This window comes from Podarcis liolepis, assembly GCF_965112155.1.
Source record: "Podarcis liolepis genome assembly, chromosome: 6".
Taxonomy (NCBI): Eukaryota; Metazoa; Chordata; class Lepidosauria; order Squamata; family Lacertidae; genus Podarcis; species Podarcis liolepis.
In genome coordinates, this window is record NC_139559.1 from 68,976,520 (window position 1) to 68,988,570 (window position 12,051).

Consider the following 12,051-nt stretch of genomic DNA (forward strand, 5'->3'; position numbering starts at 1 on the left):
AAGGCTGATGTGGCTAAAATTATACAGGGTCAGTAAGAGGGACGCGTCGACTTCACAGAGAACTCCCTTAAGTTTCCCTGCATAATTCAAGCACTGTTAAGAGGCAACACCAAAGCCTTTAAAAAAGCAACAACAAGGCCAAGAAAAAGGTGTTGCAGCAGGTATGGTGCAACCAGAACCTGTCTTCTTCTCAATTGCCTCCAATTTGTCCACCAGTGGTCCACAGAACAGTGTGATCAATGAAAGTATTGACACATATTATGTAGTCAAAGTTTCCTTAGCAGCCTTTCAGATCTCTGCCTTATACCAACTCAGCCGACTGCCACCGACTCTCCAGGGTTCCAGAAGGCATATTTCCCCACCCTGGCTGGAGATACCAGGGATGGACCTTCTTCATACAACCCATCATCTCTATCATAGAACTGCTGCTAAAATGGAGGCGAAATTCCATTCACACTTAAAGGCAAACCCACCTAATTCACATTTTCCAAAACAATACAGAAACTGAGATACAATTATCCCTTCCAAGTTGCACTTCTCTAGATTTTGCAGCTCAGTTCTCCAGCCAAGTAATGTGTGCATAAATGCGTATACCAGGGCCGAATGTGCATAAAAATGCCTGCAATGTATTTGGGGAAATTGCCTTGTGAAATGTCTTTATTGGGCAAAATTGCACACAAAAACTGTGTATCTGAGGATAAAGTTGCACAAGATTGTTCATGAAATGTGGAGAACTGAACTTAAGAATGGGAAAATGGGAGCCAGAAAGGAACCCAAATTAACCAGTGTGCCCAACTGTAGCTGCAACTCCTCTCAGTCAACATTAGTAGCCAGAGCTTCTGGCTTCTTCTGCATCCTACTGTGGGGCTCATGGTACCTCAGTTGCTTCTGTTAACTTTTTATTCTTCAGCCGAGACCCCAATGGATTCTAAGGCAATTTAGCCTGCTGTTTTTGCCCTGCACACACGTGTGTACACACCGGAGGAGGGACACACAGGCGCAAATGCCAGGCAGATTGGGTCCTCTGCTTAAAGTCTCCCAGAGGCCAGCTCTTCTTCTTTAAATCGAGCCTGTCATTTACTCACAGGTCCCCACGGTGTGCAAAGTCCAAGAACAGTCTTTCGTGTCTCCTTCAGAGAAGGAAGTGCTGGAACCTTAGCATACGCTTGGTAAGCCTCCGTGCATGCATTTAGAGGTTGAAAAACGAATAAATGGAAAGTTGAGAGCAGCAATCAGCACAGCCAGAGTTTGCCCCGAGGCAGCATCCTTGGCAAGAAGGCAGCAAGTGCTAAATGAAACACATTACCAGGCGCATAGGTAAGGAAGCCTAGGCGCAGTGCTCCCCTCCATGCAAAACATAAAGAATAAAAAATAGGATGTCTTCCAGATTTTCCCTATTAATGTTAGCTGGACCCTCTTTTTTTGAAAAATAAAAAATGGTGCATTGCTGAATGCTATCCCAATTGTGTGTACGAGCACACACACACACACACACACACACACACACAACAAAACATATAGTGAAAAGTACATTTTACTAAAATTAATTTTAAAAATTATACGGGGGGGAGAGATTGGACACTAGTCAGACTGGTTGGACACCAGTCAGACTGCAAAAATTTATCTCTACCTTTCTCTATGCTTAAAGGGTTTTAGAAAACTTGGTTCATTTATGCATGCTTGGTGGGAATGGCCCCATGTTAAAAAAACTTCTGGAAGAGTATTCTCCGTTATATCTTCAATTACAAGCCAACCTCTTTTTCCAAATCCTGCCTTAGCACTACTGTATTTGGACATAGACCTGGGCTCCACCCTGCACCACTGTGAACCAGCAGAACAATTAGTGATAGCTCAACAATGGATGAACCAGACTGAAATACCCCTCAATATATGGGAAAATAATATCTGGGATACAGCAATGTCTGGGGGTTTCACCAGACACAGGAGGACAATTAAAGGCATAATGATAAGGGACACCTTCCGAGAAACATGGATCCCTTTCTTTAGCTATGTTATTGACCTAAATCAAGACCTTGTTATACCTACTGCTCAATCATCTCAGTGAAGAGGTTACATTAAGAAATATGTTTGAACACTGAAGCTCATGTCTAAGGTCAATGGATAGCCCAAATACCATTAGCTGTACTGCTGGATAAGTGTTTAATGGTTCTTGTATAATAAAAATTGTTTTTTAAAAAACGTTTTGAATATATACATTTTCAATGAATACGAGGAGAAGAAGAAAAAGCCTGACACACAATGCTGTTCGCATTTGGGCTCTCTCTCTCTCTTTTTTATTGAATAGCTTTTGCTAATCGCTAACACTTTCAGCAGGGTTCCTGCTTTGTGGAAGTGAGTTTGAATTCCCCTAAATGTGAATTTCTATGAACTCAACACCTGCTAGAAATGCCAGAATCTGGAAATGAAAGTAAATGCTTGTCCTTATTCGCTTAGGATATGAAATAGTTAGAACTGCAATGCATCTCCCAGGTAGTTTGGTTAGAGTAGATGGGGTTACTCCAAGGTAAATGGGCTGTATACTTCCAACATTCGCTATTTTATTTTTTTAAAAAAATATCTTGGCAACAAAGGCCCTCTTAAATGTATCCTGAAACACTTTGGAATTGATAACCTCAAAATGAATGTGCCTCAGCCAGATTGATGTAATTCATTCTGCTTTGAATAGAATAAAATAGTTGAAATCTGGTTCTGTAAAGTGATAGCATGCTGTTAGGACATATTGAAAAGATAAAGCCATTCTTTCTAATGAACTCTTTTAAGTGAAATTGATCTAGAGGACAAAAATATTCAAGTTGCTGGCTGACCTTTTCCGTCCTATAGACGAGGATGTGCATAATGCATTATTCTGCCGGGTATGCATTTCTTATTACACAGTAATAGGGGGCCTCGGTGCTTTACATGTGACCATTAGAAAGATAAGAACATAACCCAGCCTTCATAATGTAATTGAGTGCTTCAAAAATATCTCTAATGATTAATATACCAGACATTATGCAATGCCCCTGCAAGGTAATTTTGGCTTGACACAGAATAATGAATGTTATAGAACTTCGGTAGCGTAAAAGACATTAGGCCCCCGGGCTGCCATAGCCAGTCACGAGCCAATCACAATACACAATGCGGGTGTAGAAAGCTACCTCATTAATATCAGCGAGACTCCAGTTTGTTTACGTAAAGCCACCCAAAGAAAACCCTGTGCTCACGTAATACAAATATCACTTCGGCCAACATTCAGAAGTCCAGGCTTCAACTTTTACTCCTGCTGTTTTAAAGTTCTACTGTCCCTGGACCTTCATACTAGAGTGAAGTCAACACATCAGAGATATCCAGTCTCTGTTTGGCAATTGGGTGGGATGACCATGGGCGCAAAGTTCTGCTGCTCCTGGGAGATCTATTTTGCATTCATACTTGAGGTCAAACTGATCATCCTACATGCCTTGTGTGTGTGCATAAACGTTCACTGGCCTGATAATGCGCTAGATCACATGTTACGTGCATCATTGGGAAGACATCAAAACAGCCTTCCCAAGGAAAGTGTTCATCTCCTAACTGTAATGAGTGATCATCCAACTAATTTACTTAAGTGCATGGATATTAATGGATCTGCTGGAGTAGGACTAACATTGGCTATCATACAATGTCTACAACTACTACCATTGATCAGCACACAGCTTTGGCTTGGGTCATGACACTGATCCACACAGCATGGCATTCTCCATGTTTCAGCCAAGGAAGGGATCACTTTTCCATGCAAAAGCCATCAGGAGATAAAGAACTACACAACTTTTAGAAGACATATATGTTTTATACGCGCTGGAAGCAATTCAGATTGGCTGGCGAAACCCAGCCAGATGGGCAGGGTATAAATAATAAAACTATTCATAATAATAATTATCTTCAGCAGCATCCTCTTGGTTAATGTCCTAGTCCTAAATCCAATGGCTGAAGTGATAAACTGAAGTGCTGAAGCCTCAAATGGGAAGTGTTCATGTTAACCGAGTGATACATCCTCCATCCTCCTCCATTGAGTAGCTCTGGAAACAGCTCTGTCCTATTGTCAAAGAAAGTGGGTAGAGGCAAAACAATACAGCCCTAAAAGATTTTCAACTTCAAGTGCTATAACTTTAAGTGCTCATAACAGCCTCCATCCTATTGCAGCAAATTCATCATCTTACTCTGAGGACCACAGTGTCATCTGCATGGTTGTCTCAGGCAAATACTCTACTCTCTCTCGAGGAAACACAGTGTCTTCACAAAGTATTCAGTTTTCAAGTGGTTCTTTTTTCAGAATACTGTACACATTTCATTAGTTGCAAATTGCTGGGGGTCCCCTGCTCCCCAATCACCACCCCGGCCCAGGATATATATTCTTACTCTTTCTGGGCTCTCTTTGCCAAAATCATACCAGATGGTAACCCTGTCTGCATATTGAAAGTACCATCTACATGATAAATAAGATCCAAATGCCCACACCTGTATTTCACAGCCTACATCTGGAAACAGCTACCATACTGTTGATAGCTTGCATATTCATCACTGAAATCAGATTCAGAGGCACCCCTTCTGATTCATGCTTTTGACCCAAGTCTAGGGAGACCATTTGTTTAAAGCAGACATTTTATAATACCTGGGAAAACATAATAAATCTTTGGGTGTGTAATAATAAGCAGGGTTGTTGGGTCTTGGTGTGTATATGTGTGTGTTTAGTTTTAGTCCCACACATTATTTGTAATACATTTTAAAATCAGCATTTTCTGGCTTATTTTCTTCTAGTCTCTTTTGGCATTTTTTAATTTTTTTTATCTTTTGCTCTGTGACTTGACTTCTTTCCCTGCTTTCCCCTCTTCCTTAAATAACACCCAAGGATATAAACTGAGATATAGATAGAAGTGCAAGGAAAGCACGCAAGGGTTAAACCCTAACGAATGGGGATCTTGACTCCCAAAGGCATCTTTTCAAAAGCATAACTATCTTGGGGACTTCAGGACAAGGTCACTTTTGTGTGTTTCTGATATAGGCATTGATTGCTGACTTCTCATTTGACCTTTTGTTATACATGCAATTTGCCATGTTATCTCGGTTAGCTTGCTGCAAATTCAGAAATGAAATAAAAATATGAAACAGAGAAGATACAAGTTTTGAAGTCATTAAAAATAATAAGTTTAAAACCTTTTAAAAACCAACCAAATTTGGGCTCTAAATCCCAGCTAACACAGAAAAGGAGCAGAGATCTTTGCCTGCATCACACAGCCTAATTGGAAGCTGTCTTACTCATAAGTAGGTGCTATTGATTTCAGTGAGAAGCAGAATGAATCATCTGCAATTTCAGCTTTAGTATTCCTCAATGTTATTCTCTGGCTTTACATTTTGTCGCACCTGCTACTGTTATCATTTGTGTGTGTGTGTGTGTCCATGCAAAAAGAAAAGGATACGCACATCTTGATAAAAGTGTTATGTCGGTGTTAGATGACTTCCAGGGCAGCAAAAAAAGAAAAAAGAGCACTGTCATAAAAAAGCACTGATGGGGATGATTTAATTTATATATCACTTACTTTCCAAAATGGCTTCTAAATAGTTTTAATTAAGGATTTAAGAGATGCTTTTTAAAAAATGAATAATGAATAGATCCTAGAAGCATGGGGCATGTTCAGCAATGTGTACAAGACTAACCCAAAGATCAGAAAACGTTGCTAAATTTCAGAGGGTAAAATGGTCTCTACAGAATCAATTTTGGCACCTTTCACGGTCACGCTCAGCAGAAGGACAGGCTAAAGGAATCATAGATAAGAACCTATAAGGCAATTTTTATGTTCTCATTGAGTGATTACAGACCTTTCTTCCCAGGACAAATTGAACTGAATGAAGGTCTAGTTCTTTGTAGCATCAGGAAAGACACCGAGGTTAATGCACACACCTACCAACTGGAAATGCAAGAACATAGTTGGATGTGGAAGTTGGATGTGGAACTGGTCTTCACCTCATGGGTGGACCAAATGATGACTAGCTCAATCCATCTGATTGTATGTGTACCTTGGTGAGTTCCCACTTATTAAATAGTACTTTGCATCTATTCATTATTAACTTTCTAGATTATATTTCAGTACAACAGATTAGTAAAGTTATTATTCAGAGGGTTATGTTTCTTGAGGTTACAGATGTAAAGTGATGGAAAATATGGTTGATTTTAGCATGAGGTATTTCCAGTTCAAAAAGCCCTTTGAAATACCTGATAACTAAAGAGTGAGACTAAACATTGTTCCAATAAGTTTACAGTCTAACCATGGTCAAGGGTAAGTTACATCAAAAACCAAGAATGGGAGAACTCAATAGGATAATGAGCTAATGCAATTTAAACACCGTTCGGATATTGTAAAGGGAAGAAAGAAAGGAGTTGAGTCATGGATAGATAGGTTTTCTGAAGTCGTGGGCCTTAAGAGTCATTTCAAGGATAAGAAATGGAGGATACAGCATTTGCACATGGGAAGATGATTTCAGGCACTGGAAGAAATGAGTGAATGAGGATGGAGGGTCCCAAAGAGCAGAAATCTTCAGGAAGAACATAATAAGCATAAGAAATAAGAGAGAAATGAGAGTTTAGAAGGGAGAACTGCATAAAGCTTTGAAGTCAAGGACAAGGAGTCTCTGCTAATATGAAAGAGGATAGTATAGACATCAAGAAGCATAATACGGTCAAACGTATTAGTATTAGGCTGCAGTCCTAACCACATTCCATTCAATAGGACTTATTTCTGAGTAGATATGGTTAGGATTGCACTTTGTATGTGCCTACGTGTGGGCGTTTTCTGGGAGGTTTCTTGACCGTGTCCGGGAGTAGAGTTCAGAATTTAAATCACTGTAGATCTCTGGTGCTTTATTGTTTTCATTATCTTTCAGCATTTTATATCCTCTGTATCAGTGGTTGGCGAACTGGAGGCAAGGGGCTAAGGAAGAGGGAAAATGTGTTGTATGTTATAAAATTACAGAAATTTCTCAACAACATGTTAATTAGAACGGATAAGGAGAAAGTGTGGGACTCCTTGAAAAAGGAGGTAAAACCAAACTACACTGCAACTAAGTGCACCTGTGCTCTGAAGTACACCAAACTTTGCTGGGCTGCAACCATGAGATATTATTGTTGAAGAATTAGCTTAGGAATATTGTCGTTGAACTAAGTGGGACTACCTCAAGATTTCTGATGCTAGGAGAAGAACAGCTAGTTGATTTTGTATAGGTGTGGCCACAGAATAAGTGCAAAGAACCTTTTGCTGGCAGATGTGTCTGAACTACAATTCCCATCAGCCCCAACAAGCAAGGCCAATGGCTAGGGGTGATGGAAGTTGTAGTTCCCCTCACCTTCAACGACAGACAACCTGTCGAGGTCTGCAAACATAAATAAACTCTTCTTGCAACATCCCGACAAGAGCAATTGAATTCTTCCATGATTGTTTGTGACACTCCGCCATTACAGCAATTTAGTTTCACTGTGCAGGTGGCTGAGGCAAACCGATAATAACAGCTGCATAGATGTCTCATCAAGCCGTGCCGAGAAGAACATAAATCCTATCTTGCGGCTGCTATTATTGCTTTACTTGTTTAGGTATTATACGTAGTGGCAACGCACCCCACCGCCCACCCCAAAACACCATATTGCTGTCCTTGCATGATCTCAGAGCAAGCATGACAATGTTGTTCGGCGTGTTATTGGCTGACAACAACTAACAGAAACACATGCTGCTACCTGTGTATGCAAAGATATTCCCATTCAAGAGTATGTTGTCTTCTCTGGGTTGCTGTGAACTCCGCTATGTCACTTTCATCTCTTCGGATACTGCAGGCAGCTCAGATCTCCCAGCTCTTCTTTGCATCCATTCATTCCCTTGGATGTTCTATCTTCTTCAAACAACTGGGAAGACTTTGATATTTTCTCAGCTGTACTGAACATCCTCACTCAAAATCCCTCCACTGCTCTGGCCACTTAGCATAGCTGCAGTGGGCAAAGGGTGTTGTGTAAAGCCTTTATCACATCATCTTGAAAATATCAAAGAAGAAAGCCATAGAAGCCTGCTGAGCATAACAGTGACAACAAATTAAATTTTAAAAAAATGGGGAAAGCTGTTGTCTGCACCTCATTATAATGCCTATCAGGTGTCCTGGGTACTTGTGAGGTGTTTAGCTGATACACTAAAATGGAAGGGCTGGTGCTGCAGTTGGAAATACTTGAATGGGAGTGGAGTGGCCAGGCCACCATAGTTTGTGACCTGTTAAGTGAATGTGTAGGCCAAATTCAGATGTTCCATTGCTACATGGGCACATGAGGAGGTGGGCAAAGAGAGCAGGTGTGTACTTACTCTTGTTGACACCTTGGATCACATCAGCCAGAGCTCACTGGAGCTCAGTTCCGGCACCTCTCAGGTGGGCACCATTACCATTATAAGAGAACAAGGGAGGTGCTCATGGTGAATTCTGACACCTCTTTTTCTGGAAAAATATACTGGGTTCGATTGGATGATACCCAGTGCTAACAATAACAAGCTAAATTTCGAGCACGACACAAATCTGAAGAAAGAAGCTGAAGAAAGTTTTCCCACTTCTGCCAATGGAGTTAGCACAATGTAGGCACAAAACCCCTTCCATCAGTTTACATCGGTTGGTTTTAAAAGTTGCAGGGATTCCCCAAGACTTGTGTGCTATAAACCAAAGCTCTTCTAACCCAAGGTCAAATGCCTCTTCTTCAAGCCAATTTGAAAACAACGTGTTGCTGAGGTTTCCAAAGTGCTTTCTTTTCCTGTGTAAATATAGTTTTATCAATATAAATGACTGTTTATCGCCAGCTGTTTAAAACATCTATGATTTTGTAGGGTGAGAATTGCTAACCCCCTGCCATCTCCCATTTAAATGAATTGGGGAAAACACTGGGTAAATTGCTGCCTGTGATGCACAAACACAAGTAAGTCAAGTGCTCATAATTGTGGGAGTCATTTTAAATCATTCTAATTTAGGTTTCTTGCCAGAAGTTCAATTTCCAGTAGCATCAACTTAATCGTCACCCTGATCTACGGCTCATTCACAAAGCTAACAGAATTACCAGGGAGGAATTCATAGCAGTGGCTTGTGGCCTTCTGAGCACACCTTAAGAACTTAAGAGGTGCTATTGCAGGTGTCTAGAGGCATAAATGGATGCCCACTAGCCTACACTGACTGCTGTAGAAACTCGGGTATCAATAAACCTTTATACGCATTTATAGCACAATCTAAGGCATGTTTGCTCAGAAGTGAGTTTCACAGTGTTCAATGGGATTTTCTTCCTCATATGTGTGTGCATAAGGTGGCAGCTTTAAATTGCCAGCCACTACAGCAAATAAGGTAAGCCATTGCCACTGTGGGGCTTGCAGCGTGAGGAGATAGCAGTCTATTTACCTCTTGTATGATTTCTGGATCCCAGCTAGAGCTCCCGACTGCTTATGTGTGCATTTAAGTAGCGTACAAAAGCAGAGGCTATGCAACAGCCACAAGTACCTAAACCTGCAGTAACAGGGACATGATTCAAAAAGATTATAAGCCTCTAACCTCCCGACTATAAGATCATATGCTTGCTCTTCAAATTGTTTACTTTTCTGTTGAATTTTATTTATACTCCTTTGCCTTGGTTTCGTTTAGTATTTATTGTTACAAGTGAGACCCACAAGAAAATGTGGCCGTACAGAGTGCTCTGCTTCAGGATCATCAGTGCCACTCCACTCCACCCCCAGCTTTCAGTTATCCTCCCTACACCAGACCCTACAAGTGCCCCTCTTTTCCAGGGATGTCCCTGATTTAGAGAAGCCATCCCGGTTTCTGATTTGATCCTGGAATGCCCCACTTTTCCTTAGGGTGCCCTTATTTTGTGACTTTTGGTTATTAGCCGTGACCCCCGCTAATTGATTTACGAACCTCAATTAGCGATATATGGCTGCCCGGTCCGGCGCGCTTCCCTCAGCTGCGCCACTCAGTCACGGCTCAGCAGAGTTTCACACAGCGGTGTAGAACTGTCACCAGCTTGATTCAGCTTCCAGACAAACACACAGAGTCCAGTTCGTCTATTCACAGCATTTATTCCAATATCCCCCCCAGGGATTTCCTGGGCTCCTCTCCGCCATTACAGGCTACGTCTTTTCCCCACGGAACACAGAGTGGGACTGGCAAACTTTTGCCCAAACTCCTCCCAGCTTTGAAAGCTGACGTCAGAATGCTGAGGCATCATGGGAACAACTTAACCAGTTAAGTTCCAACTCCCACACCCCCTCTTGCATCTCATTCTGACAAGACCCTCTGAGTTCAACACCTTCCCCTTTGCCTTGTGCCCCTTCCCGGCATCTTTCCCAGGCACCTGTTGAACCCCTTCAACACTCCCAGAATCACACTGTGCGACACTTTTCCACGCACCTGTGACCTGATACCCTACTGACCCATTAGGGCCAGCAGTTGTGTCTTCTCCGTCAGACTCTTCCCCCTCTGACTTGACAACCCTTCCGTGAGCTTTCTCCATTACCGGAGATGAAGCCTCACACCTGGACACTCCTTTCACAACCCTTGGAGATGCCCAAACCTGCCCTGAACCCTGACCCTGGACTTGGTCCCCAACACCGGGATCTGAACCCTGATTCTGGACCTGATCCCCATCACTGGGTTCAGCCACAGCCTCCCTTCTCCCTTGAGAAGACTTTGCACCCGTCACCTGGTGACGTATTTCCTTTTCCTTGAAAAATTCCTCCAGAGCAGACCCAGTAAACTGTGACCCTTGGTCGCTCTTGACCCCTTGCACCCTGGTGGAGAACCTTAGTTCCACCTCCGCAACCCAATCCTGGATCAGTTGCGCCACCTCCCCCTGTGATTTGAGAGAGAAACACCAGCCAACCTGGCTGTGGTCACCTGTCAGCGACAGCACATACCTGGTCCCACCCAGACTCTCAGACCTCATGGGTTCTGACAGATCTGTGTGAACAAGCTCAAAGCTTCCTTGGCTACCCTCCCAAACCCGGGAAAACCAAGCACCTTTGCATCTTTGCATGCCCTGCACCCTTGGGACCACCTCCCACATTTCCGGAGCTTGTACCCTTTTGTGCACCTGTGCAACTTTTGCACATCTTTGGGAACCTTAGCACACTGCACCTGTGCTTTTCCAGCATTCCCACCACCCTCCATAGGTGACTCCAGAACAAAGACATTGTTCTTGCTCTTCGCCATGTTGACCCGTTGTCGCCCCCCTCTGAAAATGGAACAGGTGTCATTTTCAAAGCACATTTTTGAACCCCTGCTTCGTTAGAGCAGATACAGATAACCGACAACTATTCAGTCCCGGCACAACGCAGATCTCTAGCTCCTCCTGTGAAGGAGAGAAAAAACACGTTAGCCAATAAAACAATTGTTCCTGTTGAAAACAGCCCTGCAGTTCCGCAGTTTGCCTATCAGGTGCTGCCTGATAGCAGAAACCAAAACACCCAGCGTGTCATCGTGTCCTGGCTGGAGTTGTTTTTTTCACAGTTGCCATAGAAGCAACAAACGTCCCGCTGCCTCAGTCCTTGGCAGCGTCCGAAAACCGCAACATCCTGCGTTGCTCTGAAGACTGGACTTATCTCAGAGTTCCCAGACAACTCTGCAGCACGTATCTCCCGCTGCAGCAGATGGCTGGCCTTGAAGCCTGTAGCAATGACGAACTCCAGTGGAAAAATACTGCTCCGGGGCTCCTCCCAGCTGGCCTCCTTCTCCTTCTTCCGGAAAAGCACTCCTTGCCAGCTCCGCCCCCTTTGAACCTCCACTTCATTCCAGCACGTACAGTGGAAAACTTTAAACGTGCCTTTGGAAACCTTCCGCCCCCCCGACCTGCTCAGCAGCACTCCTTGTGGCTAAAGCATCAGGGACAGGGGCTCCAGCCATCTTTAGGCTTTTGTATTCCTTCTCCAGGGCTCTGGCCTCCTGCTGAAGCTTCACAGCAAACACAGCAGTACATCTCCAAGTGCCAATAGTCCCTTTGCCCCCCCTCTGGGGCCCACA